We start from the raw sequence: 15935 nt of genomic DNA, 5'->3' as shown, positions 1-15935 counted from the left end.
TGAGCCGAGGACATTAGATGCGTAAGAATACCCGTTATGCGTAAGCAAGCGCTTACCCTTTTGCGTCAACGTAAACATAACTGATTAAATAAACACAGACAAACACTTTAATTTCAAATTGGTTCCGTTTAGCTTTATATTAACTTTTAGACATTTTTTAATTGCGCCATTATGATTTTTATTTTTTTTAAAGAGTTCGCCTTTTCAATCTTTGGACTTAATTTTTTTGGACTTTTAAGGTAATCGCCTATTTTTTTTAGCCCTTTTGTACCGGATCCAAACCCGAGTTCCCCCTGTAACAGCACGGATCATTCCGTTTATTTTAGTTTAATCGACATTACGGCTAGGAACAAGGAGGGATAACTCGCATTCGACTGGAGATCGAGAGGTCCTTGGTTCAAACCCGAGTTCCCCCTGTAACAGCACGGATCATTCCGTTTATTTTAGTTAAATCGACATTACGGCCTTGAACATGGGGGAATAGCTCAGTGGTAGAGCATTCGACTGCAGATCGAGAGGTCCTAGGTTCAAACCCGATTTCCCCCTGTAACAGCACGGATCATTCCGTTTATTTTAGATAAATCGACATTACGGCCTTGAACAAGGGGGAATAGCTCAGTGGTAGAGCATTCGACTGCAGATCGAGAGGTCCTTGGTTCCCCCTGTAACAGCACGGATTATTCCCTTTATTTTAGTTAAATCGACATTACGGCTAGGAACAAGGAGGGATAACTCGCATTCGACTGTAGATCGAGAGGTCCTTGGTTCAAACCCGAGTTCCCCCTGTAACAGCACGGATCATTACGTTTATTTTAGGTAAATCGACATTACGGCCTTGAACAAGGGGGAATAGCTCAGTGGTATCGCATTCGACTGCAGATCGAGTGGTCCTTGGTTCAAACCCGAGTTCCCCCTGTAACAGCACGGATTATTCCGTTTATTTTAGTTAAATCGACATTACGGCTAGGAACAAGGAGGGATAGCTCGCATTCGACTGCAGATCGAGAGGTTCTGGGTTTAAACCCGAGTTCCCCCCTTAACAGCACGGATCATTCCAATTATTTTAGTTAAATCGACATTACGGCAAGGAACAAGGAGAGATAACTCGCATTCGACTGCAGATCGAGAGGTCCTTGGTTCAAACCCGAGTTCCCCCTGTAACAGCACGGATCATTCCGTTTATTTTAGTTAAATCGACATTACGGCTAGGAACAAGGAGGAATAACTCGCATTCGACTGCAGATCGAGAGGTCCTTGGTTCAAACCCGAGTTCCCCCTGTAACAGCACGGATTATTCCCTTTATTTTAGTTAAATCGACATTACGGCTAGGAACAAGGAGGGATAACTCGCATTCGACTGCAGATCGAGAGGTCCTTGGTTCAAACCCGAGTTCCCCCTGTAACAGCACGGATCATTCCGTTTATTTTAGTTAAATCGACATTACGGCCTTGAACAAGGGGGAATAGCTCAGTGGTAGAGCATTCGACTGCAGATCGAGAGGTCCTTGGTTCAAACCCGAGTTCCCCCTGTAACAGCACGGATTATTCCGTTTATTTTAGTTAAACCGACATTACGGCTCTGAACAAGGGGAAAGAGCTCAGTGGTAGAGCATTCGACTACAGATCGAGAGGTCCTTGGTTCAAACCCGAGTTCCCCCTGTAACAGCACTGATCATTCCTTTTATTTTAGTTAAATCGACATTACGGCTAGGAACAAGGGGGATAGCTCAGTGGTAGAGCATTCGACTACAGATCGAGAGGTCCTTGGTTCAAACCCGAGTTCCCCCTGTAACAGCACGGATCATTCCGTTTATTTTAGTTAAATCGACATTACGGCCTTGAACATGGGGGAATAGCTCAGTGGTAGAGCATTCGACTGCAGATCGAGAGGTCCTAGGTTCAAACCCGATTTCCCCCTGTAACAGCACGGATCATTCCGTTTATTTTAGTTAAATCGACATTACGGCCTTGAACAAGGGGGAATAGCTCAGTGGTAGAGCATTCGACTGCAGATCGAGAGGTCCTTGGTTCCCCCTGTAACAGCACGGATTATTCCCTTTATTTTAGTTAAATCGACATTACGGCTAGGAACAAGGAGGGATAACTCGCATTCGACTGTAGATCGAGAGGTCCTTGGTTCAAACCCGAGTTCCCCCTGTAACAGCACGGATCATTACGTTTATTTTAGGTAAATCGACATTACGGCCTTGAACAAGGGGGAATAGCTCAGTGGTATCGCATTCGACTGCAGATCGAGAGGTCCTTGGTTCAAACCCGAGTTCCCCCTGTAACAGCACGGATTATTCCGTTTATTTTAGTTAAATCGACATTACGGCTAGGAACAAGGAGGGATAGCTCGCATTCGACTGCAGATCGAGAGGTTCTGGGTTTAAACCCGAGTTCCCCCCTTAACAGCACGGATCATTCCAATTATTTTAGTTAAATCGACATTACGGCAAGGAACAAGGAGAGATAACTCGCATTCGACTGCAGATCGAGAGGTCCTTGGTTCAAACCCGAGTTCCCCCTGTAACAGCACGGATCATTCCGTTTATTTTAGTTAAATCGACATTACGGCTAGGAACAAGGAGGAATAACTCGCATTCGACTGCAGATCGAGAGGTCCTTGGTTCAAACCCGAGTTCCCCCTGTAACAGCACTGATCATTCCTTTTATTTTAGTTAAATCGACATTACGGCTAGGAACAAGGGGGATAGCTCAGTGGTAGAGCATTCGACTACAGATCGAGAGGTCCTTGGTTCAAACCCGAGTTCCCCCTGTAACAGCACGGATCATACCGTTTATTTTAGTTAAATCGACATTACGGCTAGGAACAAGGAGGGATAACTCGCATTCGACTGCAGATCGAGAGGTCCTTGGTTCAAACCCGAGTTCCCCCTGTAACAGCACGGATCATTCCGTTTATTTTAGTTAAATCGACATTACGGCCTTGAACAAGGGGGAATAGCTCAGTTGTAGAGCATTCGACTGCTGATCGAGAGATCCTTGGTTCAAACCCGAGTTCCCCCTGTAACAGCACGGATCATTCCGTTTATTTTATTTAAATCGACATTAAGGCTATGAACAAGGGGGATAGCTCAGTGGTAGAGCATTCGACTACAGATCGAGAGGTCCTTGGTTCAAACCCGAGTTCCCCCTGTAACAGCACTGATCATTCCTTTTATTTTAGTTAAATCGACATTACTGCTAGGAACAAGGAGAGATAGCTCGCATTCGACTGCAGATCGAAAGGTCCTTGGTTCAAACCCGAGTTCCCCCTGTAACAGCACGGATCATTCCGTTTATTTTAGTTAAATCGACATTACGGCTCTGAACAAGTGGGAAGAGCTCGGTGGTAGAGCATTCGACTACAGATCGAGAGGTCCTTGGTTCAAACCCGAGTTCCCCCTGTAACAGCAAGGATTATTCCGTTTATTTAAGTTAAATCGACATTACTGCTAGGAACAAGGAGGGATAGCTCGCATTCGACTGCAGATCGAAAGGTCCTTGGTTCAAACCCGAGTTCCCCCTGTAACAGCACGGATCATTCCGTTTATTTTAGTTAAATCGACATTACGGCTCTGAACAAGGGGGAAGAGCTCAGTGGTATCGCATTTGACTGCAGATCGAGAGGTCCTTGGTTCAAACCCGAGTTCCCCCTGTAACAGCACGGATTATTCCGTTTATTTTAGTTAAATCGACATTACGGCTAGGAACAAGGAGGGATAGCTCGCATTCGACTGCAGATCGAGAGGTTCTGGGTTTAAACCCGAGTTCCCCCCTTAACAGCACGGATCATTCCAATTATTTTAGTTAAATCGACATTACGGCAAGGAACAAGGAGAGATAACTCGCATTCGACTGCAGATCGAGAGGTCCTTGGTTCAAACCCGAGTTCCCCCTGTAACAGCACGGATCATTCCGTTTATTTTAGTTAAATCGACATTACGGCCTTGAACAAGGGGGAATAGCTCAGTGGTAGAGCATTCGACTGCAGATCGAGAGGTCCTTGGTTCAAACCCGAGTTCCCCCTGTAACAGCACGGATTATTCCGTTTATTTTAGTTAAACTGACATTACGGCTCTGAACAAGGGGAAAGAGCTCAGTGGTAGAGCATTCGACAACAGATCGAGAGGTCCTTGGTTCAAACCCGAGTTCCCCCTGTATCAGCACTGATCATTCCTTTTATTTTAGTTAAATCGACATTACGGCTAGGAACAAAGGGGATAGCTCAGTGGTAGAGCATTCGACTACAGATCGAGAGGTCCTTGGTTCAAACCCGAGTTCCCCCTGTAACAGCACGGATCATTCCGTTTATTTTAGTTAAATCGACATTACGGCTAGGAACAAGGAGGGATAACTCGCATTCGACTGCAGATCGAGAGGTCCTTGGTTCAAACCCGAGTTCCCCCTGTAACAGCACGGATCATTCCGTTTATTTTAGTTAAATCGACATTACGGCCTTGAACAAGGGGGAATAGCTCAGTTGTAGAGCATTCGACTGCTGATCGAGAGATCCTTGGTTCAAACCCGAGTTCCCCCTGTAACAGCACGGATCATTCCGTTTATTTTATTTAAATCGACATTAAGGCTATGAACAAGGGGGATAGCTCAGTGGTAGAGCATTCGACTACAGATCGAGAGGTCCTTGGTTCAAACCCGAGTTCCCCCTGTAACAGCACTGATCATTCCTTTTATTTTAGTTAAATCGACATTACGGCTAGGAACAAGGGGGATAGCTCAGTGGTAGAGCATTCGACTACAGATCGAGAGGTCCTTGGTTCAAACCCGAGTTTCCCCTGTAACAGCACTGATCATTCCTTTTATTTTAGTTAAATCGACATTACTGCTAGGAACAAGGAGAGATAGCTCGCATTCGACTGCAGATCGAAAGGTCCTTGGTTCAAACCCGAGTTCCCCCTGTAACAGCACGGATCATTCCGTTTATTTTAGTTAAATCGACATTACGGCTCTGAACAAGGGGGAAGAGCTCGGTGGTAGAGCATTCGACTACAGATCGAGAGGTCCTTGGTTCAAACCCGAGTTCCCCCTGTAACAGCACGGATCATTCCGTTTATTTTATTTAAATCGACATTACGGCTAGGAACAAGGAGAGATAACTCGCATTCGACTGCACATCGAGAGGTCCTTGGTTCAAACCCGAGTTCCCCCTGTAACAGCACGGATCATTCCGTTTATTTTAGTTAAATCGACATTACGGCTAGGAACAAGGAGGGATAACTCGCATTCGACTGCAGATCGAGAGGTCCTTGGTTCAAACCCGAGTTCCCCCTGTAACAGCATGGATTATTCCCTTTATTTTAGTTAAATCGACATTACGGCTAGGAACAAGGAGGGATAACTCGCATTCGACAGCAGATCGAGAGGTCCTTGGTTCAAACCCGAGTTCCCCCTGTAACAGCACGGATCATTCCGTTTATTTTAGTTAAATCGACATTACGGCCTTGAACAAGGGGGAAAAGCTCAGTGGTAGAGCATTCGACTGCAGATCGAGAGGTCCTTGGTTCAAACCCGAGTTCCCCCTGTAACAGCACGGATTATTCCGTTTATTTTAGTTAAATCGACATTACGGCTCTGAACAAGGGGGAAGAGCTCAGTGGTAGAGCATTCGACTACAGATCGAGAGGTCCTTGGTTCAAACCCGAGTTCCCCCTGTAACAGCACTGATCATTCCTTTTATTTTAGTTAAATCGACATTGCGGCTAGGATCAAGGGGGATAGCTCAGTGGTAGAGCATTCGACTACAGATCGAGAGGTCCTTGGTTCAAACCCGAGTTCCCCCTGTAACAGCACGGATCATTCCGTTTATTTTAGTTAAATCGACATTACGGCTAGGAACAAGGAGGGAGAACTCGCATTCGACTGCAGATCGAGAGGTCCTTGGTTCAAACCCGAGTTCCCCCTGTAACAGCACGGATTATTCCCTTTATTTTAGTTAAGTCGACATTACGGCTAGGAACAAGGAGGGATAACTCGCATTCGACTGCAGATCGAGAGGTCCTTGGTTCAAACCCGAGTTCCCCCTGTAACAGCACGGATCATTCCGTTTATTTTATTTAAATCGACATTAAGGCTATGAACATGGGGGATAGCTCAGTGGTAGAGCATTCGACTACAGATCGAGAGGTCCTTGGTTCAAACCCGAGTTCCCCCTGTAACAGCACTGATCATTCCTTTTATTTTAGTTAAATCGACATTACGGCTAGGAACAAGGGGGATAGCTCAGTGGTAGAGCATTCGACTACAGATCGAGAGGTCCTTGGTTCAAACCCGAGTTTCCCCTGTAACAGCACTGATCATTCCTTTTATTTTAGTTAAATCGACATTACTGCTAGGAACAAGGAGAGATAGCTCGCATTCGACTGCAGATCGAAAGGTCCTTGGTTCAAACCCGAGTTCCCCCTGTAACAGCACGGATCATTCCGTTTATTTTAGTTAAATCGACAGTACGGCTCTGAACAAGGGGGAAGAGCTCGGTGGTAGAGCATTCGACTACAGATCGAGAGGTCCTTGGTTCAAACCCGAGTTCCCCCTGTAACAGCAAGGATTATTCCGTTTATTTAAGTTAAATCGACATTACTGCTAGGAACAAGGAGGGATAGCTCGCATTCGACTGCAGATCGAAAGGTCCTTGGTTCAAACCCGAGTTCCCCCTGTAACAGCACGGATCATTCCGTTTATTTTAGTTAAATCGACATTACGGCTCTGAACAAGGGGGAAGAGCTCAGTGGTAGAGCATTCGACTACAGATCGAGAGGTCCTTGGTTCAAACCCGAGTTCCCCCTGTAACAGCACGGATTATTCCCTTTATTTTAGTTAAGTCGACATTACGGCTAGGAACAAGGAGGGATAACTCGCATTCGACTGCAGATCGAGAGGTCCTTGGTTCAAACCCGAGTTCCCCCTGTAACAGCACGGATCATTCCGTTTATTTTATTTAAATCGACATTAAGGCTATGAACATGGGGGATAGCTCAGTGGTAGAGCATTCGACTACAAATCGAGAGGTCCTTGGTTCAAACCCGAGTTCCCCCTGTAACAGCACTGATCATTCCTTTTATTTTAGTTAAATCGACATTACGGCTAGGAACAAGGGGGATAGCTCAGTGGTAGAGCATTCGACTACAGATCGAGAGGTCCTTGGTTCAAACCCGAGTTTCCCCTGTAACAGCACTGATCATTCCTTTTATTTTAGTTAAATCGACATTACTGCTAGGAACAAGGAGAGATAGCTCGCATTCGACTGCAGATCGAAAGGTCCTTGGTTCAAACCCGAGTTCCCCCTGTAACAGCACGGATCATTCCGTTTATTTTAGTTAAATCGACAGTACGGCTCTGAACAAGGGGGAAGAGCTCGGTGGTAGAGCATTCGACTACAGATCGAGAGGTCCTTGGTTCAAACCCGAGTTCCCCCTGTAACAGCAAGGATTATTCCGTTTATTTAAGTTAAATCGACATTACTGCTAGGAACAAGGAGGGATAGCTCGCATTCGACTGCAGATCGAAAGGTCCTTGGTTCAAACCCGAGTTCCCCCTGTAACAGCACGGATCAATCCGTTTATTTTAGTTAAATCGACATTACGGCTCTGAACAAGGGGGAAGAGCTCAGTGGTAGAGCATTCGACTACAGATCGAGAGGTCCTTGGTTCAAACCCGAGTTCCCCCTGTAACAGCACGGATTATTCCGTTTATTTTAGTTAAATCGACATTACGGCTCTGAACAAGGGGGAAGAGCTCAGTGGTAGAGCATTCGACTACAGATCGAGAGGTCCTTGGTTCAAACCCGAGTTCCCCCTGTAACAGCACTGATCATTCCTTTTATTTTAGTTAAATCGACATTGCGGCTAGGAACAAGGGGGATAGCTCAGTGGTAGAGCATTCGACTACAGATCGAGAGGTCCTTGGTTCAAACCCGAGTTCCCCCTGTAACAGCACGGATCATTCCGTTTATTTTAGTTAAATCGAAATTACGGCTAGGAACAAGGAGGGAGAACTCGCATTCGACTGCAGATCGAGAGGTCCTTGGTTCAAACCCGAGTTCCCCCTGTAACAGCACGGATTATTCCCTTTATTTTAGTTAAGTCGACATTACGGCTAGGAACAAGGAGGGATAACTCGCATTCGACTGCAGATCGAGAGGTCCTTGGTTCAAACCCGAGTTCCCCCTGTAACAGCACGGATCATTCCGTTTATTTTATTTAAATCGACATTAAGGCTATGAACAAGGGGGATAGCTCAGTGGTAGAGCATTCGACTACAGATCGAGAGGTCCTTGGTTCAAACCCGAGTTCCCCCTGTAACAGCACGGATCATTCCGTTTATTTTATTTAAATCGACATTAAGGCTATGAACAAGGGGGATAGCTCAGTGGTAGAGCATTCGACTACAGATCGAGAGGTCCTTGGTTCAAACCCGAGTTCCCCCTGTAACAGCACTGATCATTCCTTTTATTTTAGTTAAATCGACATTACGGCTAGGAACAAGGGGGATAGCTCAGTGGTAGAGCATTCGACTGCAGATCGAAAGGCCCTTGGTTCAAACCCGAGTTCCCCCTGTAACAGCACGGATCATTCCGTTTATTTTAGTTAAATCGACATTACGGCTCTGAACAAGGGGGAAGAGCTCAGTGGTAGAGCATTCGACTGCAGATCGAGAGATCCTTGGTACAAACCCGAGTTCCCCCTGTAACAGCACGGATCATTCCGTTTATTTTATTTAAATCGACATTACGGCTAGGAACAAGGAGAGATAACTCGCATTCGACTGCAGATCGAGAGGTCCTTGGTTCAAACCCGAGTTCCCCCTGTAACAGCACGGATCATTCCGTTTATTTTAGTTAAATCGACATTACGGCTAGGAACAAGGAGGGATAACTCGCATTCGACTGCAGATCGAGAGGTCCTTGGTTCAAACCCGAGTTCCCCCTGTAACAGCACGGATTATTCCCTTTATTTTAGTTAAATCGACATTACGGCTAGGAACAAGGAGGGTAACTCGCATTCGACTGCAGATCGAGAGGTCCTTGGTTCAAACCCGAGTTCCCCCTGTAACAGCACGGATCATTCCGTTTATTTTAGTTAAATCGACATTACGGCCTTGAACAAGGGGAATAGCTCAGTTGTAGAGCATTCGACTGCAGATCGAGAGATCCTTGGTTCAAACCCGAGTTCCCCCTGTAACAGCACGGATCATTCCGTTTATTTTAGTTAAATCGACATTACGGCCTTGAACAAGGGGGAATAGCTCAGTGGTAGAGCATTCGACTGCAGATCGAGAGGTCCTTGGTTCAAACCCGAGTTCCCCTGTAACAGCACGGATTATTCCGTTTATTTTAGTTAAATCGACATTACGGCTCTGAACAAGGGGGAAGAGCTCAGTGGTAGAGAATTCGACTACAGATCGAGAGGTCCTTGGTTCAAACCCGAGTTCCCCCTGTAACAGCACTGATCATTCCTTTTATTTTAGTTAAATCGACATTACGGCTAGGAACAAGGGGGATAGCTCAGTGGTAGAGCATTCGACTACAGATCGAGAGGTCCTTGGTTCAAACCCGAGTTCCCCCTGTAACAGCACGGATCATTCCGTTTATTTTAGTTAAATCGACATTACGGCTAGGAACAAGGAGGGAGAACTCGCATTCGACTGCAGATCGAGAGGTCCTTGGTTCAAACCCGAGTTCCCCCTGTAACAGCACGGATTATTCCCTTTATTTTAGTTAAATCGACATTACGGCTAGGAACAAGGAGGGATAACTTGCATTCGACTGCAGATCGAGAGGTCCTTGGTTCAAACCCGAGTTCCCCCTGTAACAGCACGGATCATTCCGTTTATTTTAGTTAAATCGACATTACGGCCTTGAACAAGGGGGAATAGCTCAGTTGTAGAGCATTCGACTGCAGATCGAGAGATCCTTGGTTCAAACCCGAGTTCCCCCTGTAACAGCACGGATCATTCCGTTTATTTTATTTAAATCGACATTAAGGCTATGAACAAGGGGGATAGCTCAGTGGTAGAGCATTCGACTACAGATCGAGAGGTCCTTGGTTCAAACCCGAGTTCCCCCTGTAACAGCACTGATCATTCCTTTTATTTTAGTTAAATCGACATTACGGCTAGGAACAAGGGGGATAGCTCAGTGGTAGAGCATTCGACTACAGATCGAGAGGTCCTTGGTTCAAACCCGAGTTCCCCCTGTAACAGCAAGGATTATTCCGTTTATTTAAGTTAAATCGACATTACTGCTAGGAACAAGGAGGGATAGCTCGCATTCGACTGCAGATCGAAAGGTCCTTGGTTCAAACCCGAGTTCCCCCTGTAACAGCACGGATCATTCCGTTTATTTTATTTAAATCGACATTACGGCTAGGAACAAGGAGAGATAACTCGCATTCGACTGCAGATCGAGAGGTCCTTGGTTCAAACCCGAGTTCCCCCTGTAACAGCACGGATCATTCCGTTTATTTTAGTTAAATCGACATTACGGCTAGGAACAAGGAGGGATAACTCGCATTCGACTGCAGATCGAGAGGTCCTTGGTTCAAACCCGAGTTCCCCCTGTAACAGCATGGATTATTCCCTTTATTTTAGTTAAATCGACATTACGGCTAGGAACAAGGAGGGATAACTCGCATTCGACAGCAGATCGAGAGGTCCTTGGTTCAAACCCGAGTTCCCCCTGTAACAGCACGGATCATTCCGTTTATTTTAGTTAAATCGACATTACGGCCTTGAACAAGGGGGAATAGCTCAGTGGTAGAGCATTCGACTGCAGATCGAGAGGTCCTTGGTTCAAACCCGAGTTCCCCCTGTAACAGCACGGATTATTCCGTTTATTTTAGTTAAATCGACATTACGGCTCTGAACAAGGGGGAAGAGCTCAGTGGTAGAGCATTCGACTACAGATCGAGAGGTCCTTGGTTCAAACCCGAGTTCCCCCTGTAACAGCACTGATCATTCCTTTTATTTTAGTTAAATCGACATTGCGGCTAGGAACAAGGGGGATAGCTCAGTGGTAGAGCATTCGACTACAGATCGAGAGGTCCTTGGTTCAAACCCGAGTTCCCCCTGTAACAGCAAGGATCATTCCGTTTATTTTAGTTAAATCGACATTACGGCTAGGAACAAGGAGGGAGAACTCGCATTCGACTGCAGATCGAGAGGTCCTTGGTTCAAACCCGAGTTCCCCCTGTAACAGCACGGATTATTCCCTTTATTTTAGTTAAATCGACATTACGGCTAGGAACAAGGAGGGATAACTCGCATTCGACTGCAGATCGAGAGGTCCTTGGTTCAAACCCGAGTTCCCCCTGTAACAGCACGGATCATTCCGTTTATTTTAGTTAAATCGACATTACGGCCTTGAACAAGGGGGAATAGCTCAGTTGTAGAGCATTCGACTGCAGATCGAGAGATCCTTGGTTCAAACCCGAGTTCCCCCTGTAACAGCACGGATCATTCCGTTTATTTTAGTTAAATCGACATTACGGCCTTGAACAAGGGGGAATAGCTCAGTGGTAGAGCATTCGACTGCAGATCGAGAGGTCCTTGGTTCAAACCCGAGTTCCCCCTGTAACAGCACTGATCATTCCTTTTATTTTAGTTAAATCGACATTACGGCTAGGAACAAGGGGGATAGCTCAGTGGTAGAGCATTCGACTACAGATCGAGAGGTCCTTGGTTCAAACTCGAGTTCCCCCTGTAACAGCACTGATCATTCCTTTTATTTTAGTTAAATCGACATTACGGCTAGGAACAAGGGGGATAGCTCAGTGGTGGAGCATTCGACTGCAGATCGAAAGGTCCTTGGTTCAAACCCGAGTTCCCCCTGTAACAGCACGGATCATTCCGTTTATTTTAGTTAAATCGACATTACGGCTCTGAACAAGGGGGAAGAGCTCAGTGGTAGAGCATTCGACTGCAGATCGAGAGATCCTTGGTACAAACCCGAGTTCCCCCTGTAACAGCACGGATCATTCCGTTTATTTTATTTAAATCGACATTACGGCTAGGAACAAGGAGAGATAACTCGCATTCGACTGCAGATCGAGAGGTCCTTGGTTCAAACCCGAGTTCCCCCTGTAACAGCACGGATCATTCCGTTTATTTTAGTTAAATCGACATTACGGCTAGGAACAAGGAGGGATAACTCGCATTCGACTGCAGATCGAGAGGTCCTTGGTTCAAACCCGAGTTCCCCCTGTAACAGCATGGATTATTCCCTTTATTTTAGTTAAATCGACATTACGGCTCTGAACAAGGGGGAAGAGCTCAGTGGTAGAGCATTCGACTACAGATCGAGAGGTCCTTGGTTCAAACCCGAGTTCCCCCTGTAACAGCACTGATCATTCCTTTTATTTTAGTTAAATCGACATTGCGGCTAGGAACAAGGGGGATAGCTCAGTGGTAGAGCATTCGACTACAGATCGAGAGGTCCTTGGTTCAAACCCGAGTTCCCCCTGTAACAGCACGGATCATTCCGTTTATTTTAGTTAAATCGACATTACGGCTAGGAACAAGGAGGGAGAACTCGCATTCGACTGCAGATCGAGAGGTCCTTGGTTCAAACCCGAGTTCCCCCTGTAACAGCACGGATTATTCCCTTTATTTTAGTTAAATCGACATTACGGCTAGGAACAAGGAGGGTAACTCGCATTCGACTGCAGATCGAGAGGTCCTTGGTTCAAACCCGAGTTCCCCCTGTAACAGCACGGATCATTCCGTTTATTTTAGTTAAATCGACATTACGGCCTTGAACAAGGGGAATAGCTCAGTTGTAGAGCATTCGACTGCAGATCGAGAGATCCTTGGTTCAAACCCGAGTTCCCCCTGTAACAGCACGGATCATTCCGTTTATTTTAGTTAAATCGACATTACGGCCTTGAACAAGGGGGAATAGCTCAGTGGTAGAGCATTCGACTGCAGATCGAGAGGTCCTTGGTTCAAACCCGAGTTCCCCTGTAACAGCACGGATTATTCCGTTTATTTTAGTTAAATCGACATTACGGCTCTGAACAAGGGGGAAGAGCTCAGTGGTAGAGAATTCGACTACAGATCGAGAGGTCCTTGGTTCAAACCCGAGTTCCCCCTGTAACAGCACTGATCATTCCTTTTATTTTAGTTAAATCGACATTACGGCTAGGAACAAGGGGGATAGCTCAGTGGTAGAGCATTCGACTACAGATCGAGAGGTCCTTGGTTCAAACCCGAGTTCCCCCTGTAACAGCACGGATCATTCCGTTTATTTTAGTTAAATCGACATTACGGCTAGGAACAAGGAGGGAGAACTCGCATTCGACTGCAGATCGAGAGGTCCTTGGTTCAAACCCGAGTTCCCCCTGTAACAGCACGGATTATTCCCTTTATTTTAGTTAAATCGACATTACGGCTAGGAACAAGGAGGGATAACTCGCATTCGACTGCAGATCGAGAGGTCCTTGGTTCAAACCCGAGTTCCCCCTGTAACAGCACGGATCATTCCGTTTATTTTAGTTAAATCGACATTACGGCCTTGAACAAGGGGGAATAGCTCAGTTGTAGAGCATTCGACTGCAGATCGAGAGATCCTTGGTTCAAACCCGAGTTCCCCCTGTAACAGCACGGATCATTCCGTTTATTTTATTTAAATCGACATTAAGGCTATGAACAAGGGGGATAGCTCAGTGGTAGAGCTTTCGACTACAGATCGAGAGGTCCTTGGTTCAAACCCGAGTTCCCCCTGTAACAGCACTGATCATTCCTTTTATTTTAGTTAAATCGACATTACGGCTAGGAACAAGGGGGATAGCTCAGTAGTAGAGCATTCGACTACAGATCGAGAGGTCCTTGGTTCAAACCCGAGTTTCCCCTGTAACAGCACTGATCATTCCTTTTATTTTAGTTAAATCGACATTACTGCTAGGAACAAGGAGAGATAAATCGCATTCGACTGCAGATCGAAAGGTCCTTGGTTCAAACCCGAGTTCCCCCTGTAACAGCACGGATCATTCCGTTTATTTTAGTTAAATCGACATTACGGCTCTGAACAAGGGGGAAGAGCTCGGTGGTAGAGCATTCGACTACAGATCGAGAGGTCCTTGGTTCAAACCCGAGTTCCCCCTGTAACAGCAAGGATTATACCGTTTATTTAAGTTAAATCGACATTACTGCTAGGAACAAGGAGGGATAGCTCGCATTCGACTGCAGATCGAAAGGTCCTTGGTTCAAACCCGAGTTCCCCCTGTAACAGCACGGATCATTCCGTTTATTTTATTTAAATCGACATTACGGCTAGGAACAAGGAGAGATAACTCGCATTCGACTGCAGATCGAGAGGTCCTTGGTTCAAACCCGAGTTCCCCCTGTAACAGCACGGATCATTCCGTTTATTTTAGTTAAATCGACATTACGGCTAGGAACAAGGAGGGATAACTCGCATTCGACTGCAGATCGAGAGGTCTTTGGTTCAAACCCGAGTTCCCCCTGTAACAGCATGGATTATTCCCTTTATTTTAGTTAAATCGACATTACGGCTAGGAACAAGGAGGGATAACTCGCATTCGACAGCAGATCGAGAGGTCCTTGGTTCAAACCCGAGTTCCCCCTGTAACAGCACGGATTATTCCGTTTATTTTAGTTAAATCGACATTACGGCTCTGAACAAGGGGGAAGAGCTCAGTGGTAGAGCATTCGACTACAGATCGAGAGGTCCTTGGTTCAAACCCGAGTTCCCCCTGTAACAGCACTGATCATTCCTTTTATTTTAGTTAAATCGACATTGCGGCTAGGAACAAGGGGGATAGCTCAGTGGTAGAGCATTCGACTACAGATCGAGAGGTCCTTGGTTCAAACCCGAGTTCCCCCTGTAACAGCAAGGATCATTCCGTTTATTTTAGTTAAATCGACATTACGGCTAGGAACAAGGAGGGAGAACTCGCATTCGACTGCAGATCGAGAGGTCCTTGGTTCAAACCCGAGTTCCCCCTGTAACAGCACGGATTATTCCCTTTATTTTAGTTAAATCGACATTACGGCTAGGAACAAGGAGGGATAACTCGCATTCGACTGCAGATCGAGAGGTCCTTGGTTCAAACCCGAGTTCCCCCTGTAACAGCACGGATCATTCCGTTTATTTTAGTTAAATCGACATTACGGCCTTGAACAAGGGGGAATAGCTCAGTTGTAGAGCATTCGACTGCAGATCGAGAGATCCTTGGTTCAAACCCGAGTTCCCCCTGTAACAGCACGGATCATTCCGTTTATTTTATTTAAATCGACATTAAGGCTATGAACAAGGGGGATAGCTCAGTGGTAGAGCTTTCGACTACAGATCGAGAGGTCCTTGGTTCAAACCCGAGTTCCCCCTGTAACAGCACTGATCATTCCTTTTATTTTAGTTAAATCGACATTACGGCTAGGAACAAGGGGGATAGCTCAGTAGTAGAGCATTCGACTACAGATCGAGAGGTCCTTGGTTCAAACCCGAGTTTCCCCTGTAACAGCACTGATCATTCCTTTTATTTTAGTTAAATCGACATTACTGCTAGGAACAAGGAGAGATAAATCGCATTCGACTGCAGATCGAAAGGTCGTTGGTTCAAACCCGAGTTCCCCCTGTAACAGCACGGATCATTCCGTTTATTTTAGTTAAATCGACATTACGGCTCTGAACAAGGGGGAAGAGCTCGGTGGTAGAGCATTCGACTACAGATCGAGAGGTCCTTGGTTCAAACCCGAGTTCCCCCTGTAACAGCAAGGATTATTCCGTTTATTTAAGTTAAATCGACATTACTGCTAGGAACAAGGAGGGATAGCTCGCATTCGACTGCAGATCGAAAGGTCCTTGGTTCAAACCCGAGTTCCCCCTGTAACAGCACGGATCATTCCGTTTATTTTATTTAAATCGACATTACGGCTAGGAACAAGGAGAGATAACTCGC

General features: G+C 46.0%; 52 non-coding genes across 52 annotated transcripts; all 52 read left to right on the top strand.

The window, feature by feature from the left end:
- Window positions 1-1457: 1457 nt before the first annotated feature.
- TRNAC-GCA (transfer RNA cysteine (anticodon GCA)) lies at window positions 1458-1529 on the top strand. Its single transcript has one exon. It is a non-coding gene; the product is annotated as a tRNA-Cys (tRNA).
- A 58-nt stretch (window positions 1530-1587) lies between these two features.
- On the top strand, window positions 1588-1659 carry TRNAC-ACA (transfer RNA cysteine (anticodon ACA)). Its single transcript has one exon. It is a non-coding gene; the product is annotated as a tRNA-Cys (tRNA).
- A 57-nt stretch (window positions 1660-1716) lies between these two features.
- TRNAC-ACA (transfer RNA cysteine (anticodon ACA)) lies at window positions 1717-1788 on the top strand. The gene has a single exon. It is a non-coding gene; the product is annotated as a tRNA-Cys (tRNA).
- A 919-nt stretch (window positions 1789-2707) lies between these two features.
- Window positions 2708-2779, top strand: TRNAC-ACA (transfer RNA cysteine (anticodon ACA)). The gene has a single exon. It is a non-coding gene; the product is annotated as a tRNA-Cys (tRNA).
- Window positions 2780-2958: 179 nt separating this feature from the next.
- Window positions 2959-3030, top strand: TRNAS-GCU (transfer RNA serine (anticodon GCU)). The gene has a single exon. It is a non-coding gene; the product is annotated as a tRNA-Ser (tRNA).
- A 57-nt stretch (window positions 3031-3087) lies between these two features.
- On the top strand, window positions 3088-3159 carry TRNAC-ACA (transfer RNA cysteine (anticodon ACA)). The gene has a single exon. It is a non-coding gene; the product is annotated as a tRNA-Cys (tRNA).
- A 179-nt stretch (window positions 3160-3338) lies between these two features.
- TRNAC-ACA (transfer RNA cysteine (anticodon ACA)) lies at window positions 3339-3410 on the top strand. The gene has a single exon. It is a non-coding gene; the product is annotated as a tRNA-Cys (tRNA).
- A 551-nt stretch (window positions 3411-3961) lies between these two features.
- TRNAC-GCA (transfer RNA cysteine (anticodon GCA)) lies at window positions 3962-4033 on the top strand. The gene has a single exon. It is a non-coding gene; the product is annotated as a tRNA-Cys (tRNA).
- A 58-nt stretch (window positions 4034-4091) lies between these two features.
- Window positions 4092-4163, top strand: TRNAC-ACA (transfer RNA cysteine (anticodon ACA)). The gene has a single exon. It is a non-coding gene; the product is annotated as a tRNA-Cys (tRNA).
- Window positions 4164-4220: 57 nt separating this feature from the next.
- Window positions 4221-4295, top strand: TRNAC-ACA (transfer RNA cysteine (anticodon ACA)). Its single transcript has one exon. It is a non-coding gene; the product is annotated as a tRNA-Cys (tRNA).
- Window positions 4296-4471: 176 nt separating this feature from the next.
- On the top strand, window positions 4472-4543 carry TRNAS-GCU (transfer RNA serine (anticodon GCU)). The gene has a single exon. It is a non-coding gene; the product is annotated as a tRNA-Ser (tRNA).
- A 57-nt stretch (window positions 4544-4600) lies between these two features.
- TRNAC-ACA (transfer RNA cysteine (anticodon ACA)) lies at window positions 4601-4672 on the top strand. The gene has a single exon. It is a non-coding gene; the product is annotated as a tRNA-Cys (tRNA).
- A 57-nt stretch (window positions 4673-4729) lies between these two features.
- TRNAC-ACA (transfer RNA cysteine (anticodon ACA)) lies at window positions 4730-4801 on the top strand. Its single transcript has one exon. It is a non-coding gene; the product is annotated as a tRNA-Cys (tRNA).
- A 179-nt stretch (window positions 4802-4980) lies between these two features.
- TRNAC-ACA (transfer RNA cysteine (anticodon ACA)) lies at window positions 4981-5052 on the top strand. Its single transcript has one exon. It is a non-coding gene; the product is annotated as a tRNA-Cys (tRNA).
- Window positions 5053-5603: 551 nt separating this feature from the next.
- On the top strand, window positions 5604-5675 carry TRNAC-ACA (transfer RNA cysteine (anticodon ACA)). Its single transcript has one exon. It is a non-coding gene; the product is annotated as a tRNA-Cys (tRNA).
- Window positions 5676-5732: 57 nt separating this feature from the next.
- On the top strand, window positions 5733-5804 carry TRNAC-ACA (transfer RNA cysteine (anticodon ACA)). Its single transcript has one exon. It is a non-coding gene; the product is annotated as a tRNA-Cys (tRNA).
- A 299-nt stretch (window positions 5805-6103) lies between these two features.
- Window positions 6104-6175, top strand: TRNAC-ACA (transfer RNA cysteine (anticodon ACA)). Its single transcript has one exon. It is a non-coding gene; the product is annotated as a tRNA-Cys (tRNA).
- Window positions 6176-6232: 57 nt separating this feature from the next.
- TRNAC-ACA (transfer RNA cysteine (anticodon ACA)) lies at window positions 6233-6304 on the top strand. Its single transcript has one exon. It is a non-coding gene; the product is annotated as a tRNA-Cys (tRNA).
- Window positions 6305-6483: 179 nt separating this feature from the next.
- On the top strand, window positions 6484-6555 carry TRNAC-ACA (transfer RNA cysteine (anticodon ACA)). Its single transcript has one exon. It is a non-coding gene; the product is annotated as a tRNA-Cys (tRNA).
- Window positions 6556-6734: 179 nt separating this feature from the next.
- On the top strand, window positions 6735-6806 carry TRNAC-ACA (transfer RNA cysteine (anticodon ACA)). Its single transcript has one exon. It is a non-coding gene; the product is annotated as a tRNA-Cys (tRNA).
- Window positions 6807-6984: 178 nt separating this feature from the next.
- Window positions 6985-7056, top strand: TRNAC-ACA (transfer RNA cysteine (anticodon ACA)). The gene has a single exon. It is a non-coding gene; the product is annotated as a tRNA-Cys (tRNA).
- A 57-nt stretch (window positions 7057-7113) lies between these two features.
- On the top strand, window positions 7114-7185 carry TRNAC-ACA (transfer RNA cysteine (anticodon ACA)). The gene has a single exon. It is a non-coding gene; the product is annotated as a tRNA-Cys (tRNA).
- Window positions 7186-7364: 179 nt separating this feature from the next.
- Window positions 7365-7436, top strand: TRNAC-ACA (transfer RNA cysteine (anticodon ACA)). Its single transcript has one exon. It is a non-coding gene; the product is annotated as a tRNA-Cys (tRNA).
- Window positions 7437-7615: 179 nt separating this feature from the next.
- Window positions 7616-7687, top strand: TRNAC-ACA (transfer RNA cysteine (anticodon ACA)). Its single transcript has one exon. It is a non-coding gene; the product is annotated as a tRNA-Cys (tRNA).
- Window positions 7688-7745: 58 nt separating this feature from the next.
- Window positions 7746-7817, top strand: TRNAC-ACA (transfer RNA cysteine (anticodon ACA)). The gene has a single exon. It is a non-coding gene; the product is annotated as a tRNA-Cys (tRNA).
- A 57-nt stretch (window positions 7818-7874) lies between these two features.
- On the top strand, window positions 7875-7946 carry TRNAC-ACA (transfer RNA cysteine (anticodon ACA)). Its single transcript has one exon. It is a non-coding gene; the product is annotated as a tRNA-Cys (tRNA).
- A 299-nt stretch (window positions 7947-8245) lies between these two features.
- On the top strand, window positions 8246-8317 carry TRNAC-ACA (transfer RNA cysteine (anticodon ACA)). The gene has a single exon. It is a non-coding gene; the product is annotated as a tRNA-Cys (tRNA).
- A 57-nt stretch (window positions 8318-8374) lies between these two features.
- On the top strand, window positions 8375-8446 carry TRNAC-ACA (transfer RNA cysteine (anticodon ACA)). Its single transcript has one exon. It is a non-coding gene; the product is annotated as a tRNA-Cys (tRNA).
- A 57-nt stretch (window positions 8447-8503) lies between these two features.
- On the top strand, window positions 8504-8575 carry TRNAC-GCA (transfer RNA cysteine (anticodon GCA)). Its single transcript has one exon. It is a non-coding gene; the product is annotated as a tRNA-Cys (tRNA).
- A 679-nt stretch (window positions 8576-9254) lies between these two features.
- TRNAC-GCA (transfer RNA cysteine (anticodon GCA)) lies at window positions 9255-9326 on the top strand. Its single transcript has one exon. It is a non-coding gene; the product is annotated as a tRNA-Cys (tRNA).
- A 57-nt stretch (window positions 9327-9383) lies between these two features.
- TRNAC-ACA (transfer RNA cysteine (anticodon ACA)) lies at window positions 9384-9455 on the top strand. Its single transcript has one exon. It is a non-coding gene; the product is annotated as a tRNA-Cys (tRNA).
- Window positions 9456-9512: 57 nt separating this feature from the next.
- TRNAC-ACA (transfer RNA cysteine (anticodon ACA)) lies at window positions 9513-9584 on the top strand. Its single transcript has one exon. It is a non-coding gene; the product is annotated as a tRNA-Cys (tRNA).
- Window positions 9585-10013: 429 nt separating this feature from the next.
- Window positions 10014-10085, top strand: TRNAC-ACA (transfer RNA cysteine (anticodon ACA)). The gene has a single exon. It is a non-coding gene; the product is annotated as a tRNA-Cys (tRNA).
- Window positions 10086-10142: 57 nt separating this feature from the next.
- Window positions 10143-10214, top strand: TRNAC-ACA (transfer RNA cysteine (anticodon ACA)). The gene has a single exon. It is a non-coding gene; the product is annotated as a tRNA-Cys (tRNA).
- Window positions 10215-10756: 542 nt separating this feature from the next.
- Window positions 10757-10828, top strand: TRNAC-GCA (transfer RNA cysteine (anticodon GCA)). The gene has a single exon. It is a non-coding gene; the product is annotated as a tRNA-Cys (tRNA).
- A 58-nt stretch (window positions 10829-10886) lies between these two features.
- On the top strand, window positions 10887-10958 carry TRNAC-ACA (transfer RNA cysteine (anticodon ACA)). Its single transcript has one exon. It is a non-coding gene; the product is annotated as a tRNA-Cys (tRNA).
- Window positions 10959-11015: 57 nt separating this feature from the next.
- Window positions 11016-11087, top strand: TRNAC-ACA (transfer RNA cysteine (anticodon ACA)). The gene has a single exon. It is a non-coding gene; the product is annotated as a tRNA-Cys (tRNA).
- A 430-nt stretch (window positions 11088-11517) lies between these two features.
- On the top strand, window positions 11518-11589 carry TRNAC-GCA (transfer RNA cysteine (anticodon GCA)). The gene has a single exon. It is a non-coding gene; the product is annotated as a tRNA-Cys (tRNA).
- Window positions 11590-11646: 57 nt separating this feature from the next.
- On the top strand, window positions 11647-11718 carry TRNAC-ACA (transfer RNA cysteine (anticodon ACA)). The gene has a single exon. It is a non-coding gene; the product is annotated as a tRNA-Cys (tRNA).
- A 559-nt stretch (window positions 11719-12277) lies between these two features.
- On the top strand, window positions 12278-12349 carry TRNAC-ACA (transfer RNA cysteine (anticodon ACA)). The gene has a single exon. It is a non-coding gene; the product is annotated as a tRNA-Cys (tRNA).
- A 57-nt stretch (window positions 12350-12406) lies between these two features.
- On the top strand, window positions 12407-12478 carry TRNAC-ACA (transfer RNA cysteine (anticodon ACA)). The gene has a single exon. It is a non-coding gene; the product is annotated as a tRNA-Cys (tRNA).
- Window positions 12479-12906: 428 nt separating this feature from the next.
- Window positions 12907-12978, top strand: TRNAC-GCA (transfer RNA cysteine (anticodon GCA)). The gene has a single exon. It is a non-coding gene; the product is annotated as a tRNA-Cys (tRNA).
- A 57-nt stretch (window positions 12979-13035) lies between these two features.
- Window positions 13036-13107, top strand: TRNAC-ACA (transfer RNA cysteine (anticodon ACA)). Its single transcript has one exon. It is a non-coding gene; the product is annotated as a tRNA-Cys (tRNA).
- Window positions 13108-13164: 57 nt separating this feature from the next.
- TRNAC-ACA (transfer RNA cysteine (anticodon ACA)) lies at window positions 13165-13236 on the top strand. The gene has a single exon. It is a non-coding gene; the product is annotated as a tRNA-Cys (tRNA).
- A 429-nt stretch (window positions 13237-13665) lies between these two features.
- TRNAC-ACA (transfer RNA cysteine (anticodon ACA)) lies at window positions 13666-13737 on the top strand. Its single transcript has one exon. It is a non-coding gene; the product is annotated as a tRNA-Cys (tRNA).
- Window positions 13738-13794: 57 nt separating this feature from the next.
- Window positions 13795-13866, top strand: TRNAC-ACA (transfer RNA cysteine (anticodon ACA)). The gene has a single exon. It is a non-coding gene; the product is annotated as a tRNA-Cys (tRNA).
- Window positions 13867-14045: 179 nt separating this feature from the next.
- Window positions 14046-14117, top strand: TRNAC-ACA (transfer RNA cysteine (anticodon ACA)). Its single transcript has one exon. It is a non-coding gene; the product is annotated as a tRNA-Cys (tRNA).
- Window positions 14118-14659: 542 nt separating this feature from the next.
- On the top strand, window positions 14660-14731 carry TRNAC-ACA (transfer RNA cysteine (anticodon ACA)). The gene has a single exon. It is a non-coding gene; the product is annotated as a tRNA-Cys (tRNA).
- Window positions 14732-14788: 57 nt separating this feature from the next.
- On the top strand, window positions 14789-14860 carry TRNAC-ACA (transfer RNA cysteine (anticodon ACA)). Its single transcript has one exon. It is a non-coding gene; the product is annotated as a tRNA-Cys (tRNA).
- A 429-nt stretch (window positions 14861-15289) lies between these two features.
- TRNAC-ACA (transfer RNA cysteine (anticodon ACA)) lies at window positions 15290-15361 on the top strand. Its single transcript has one exon. It is a non-coding gene; the product is annotated as a tRNA-Cys (tRNA).
- A 57-nt stretch (window positions 15362-15418) lies between these two features.
- On the top strand, window positions 15419-15490 carry TRNAC-ACA (transfer RNA cysteine (anticodon ACA)). The gene has a single exon. It is a non-coding gene; the product is annotated as a tRNA-Cys (tRNA).
- Window positions 15491-15669: 179 nt separating this feature from the next.
- TRNAC-ACA (transfer RNA cysteine (anticodon ACA)) lies at window positions 15670-15741 on the top strand. Its single transcript has one exon. It is a non-coding gene; the product is annotated as a tRNA-Cys (tRNA).
- Window positions 15742-15935: the final 194 nt, after the last annotated feature.

This window comes from Phalangium opilio, unplaced genomic scaffold (assembly GCF_054372755.1).
Source record: "Phalangium opilio isolate 3A_F unplaced genomic scaffold, DU_Popi_V2 ptg000022l_1, whole genome shotgun sequence".
NCBI lineage: Eukaryota > Metazoa > Arthropoda > Arachnida > Opiliones > Phalangiidae > Phalangium > Phalangium opilio.
This window is presented reverse-complemented; position numbering and strand designations above follow the sequence as displayed.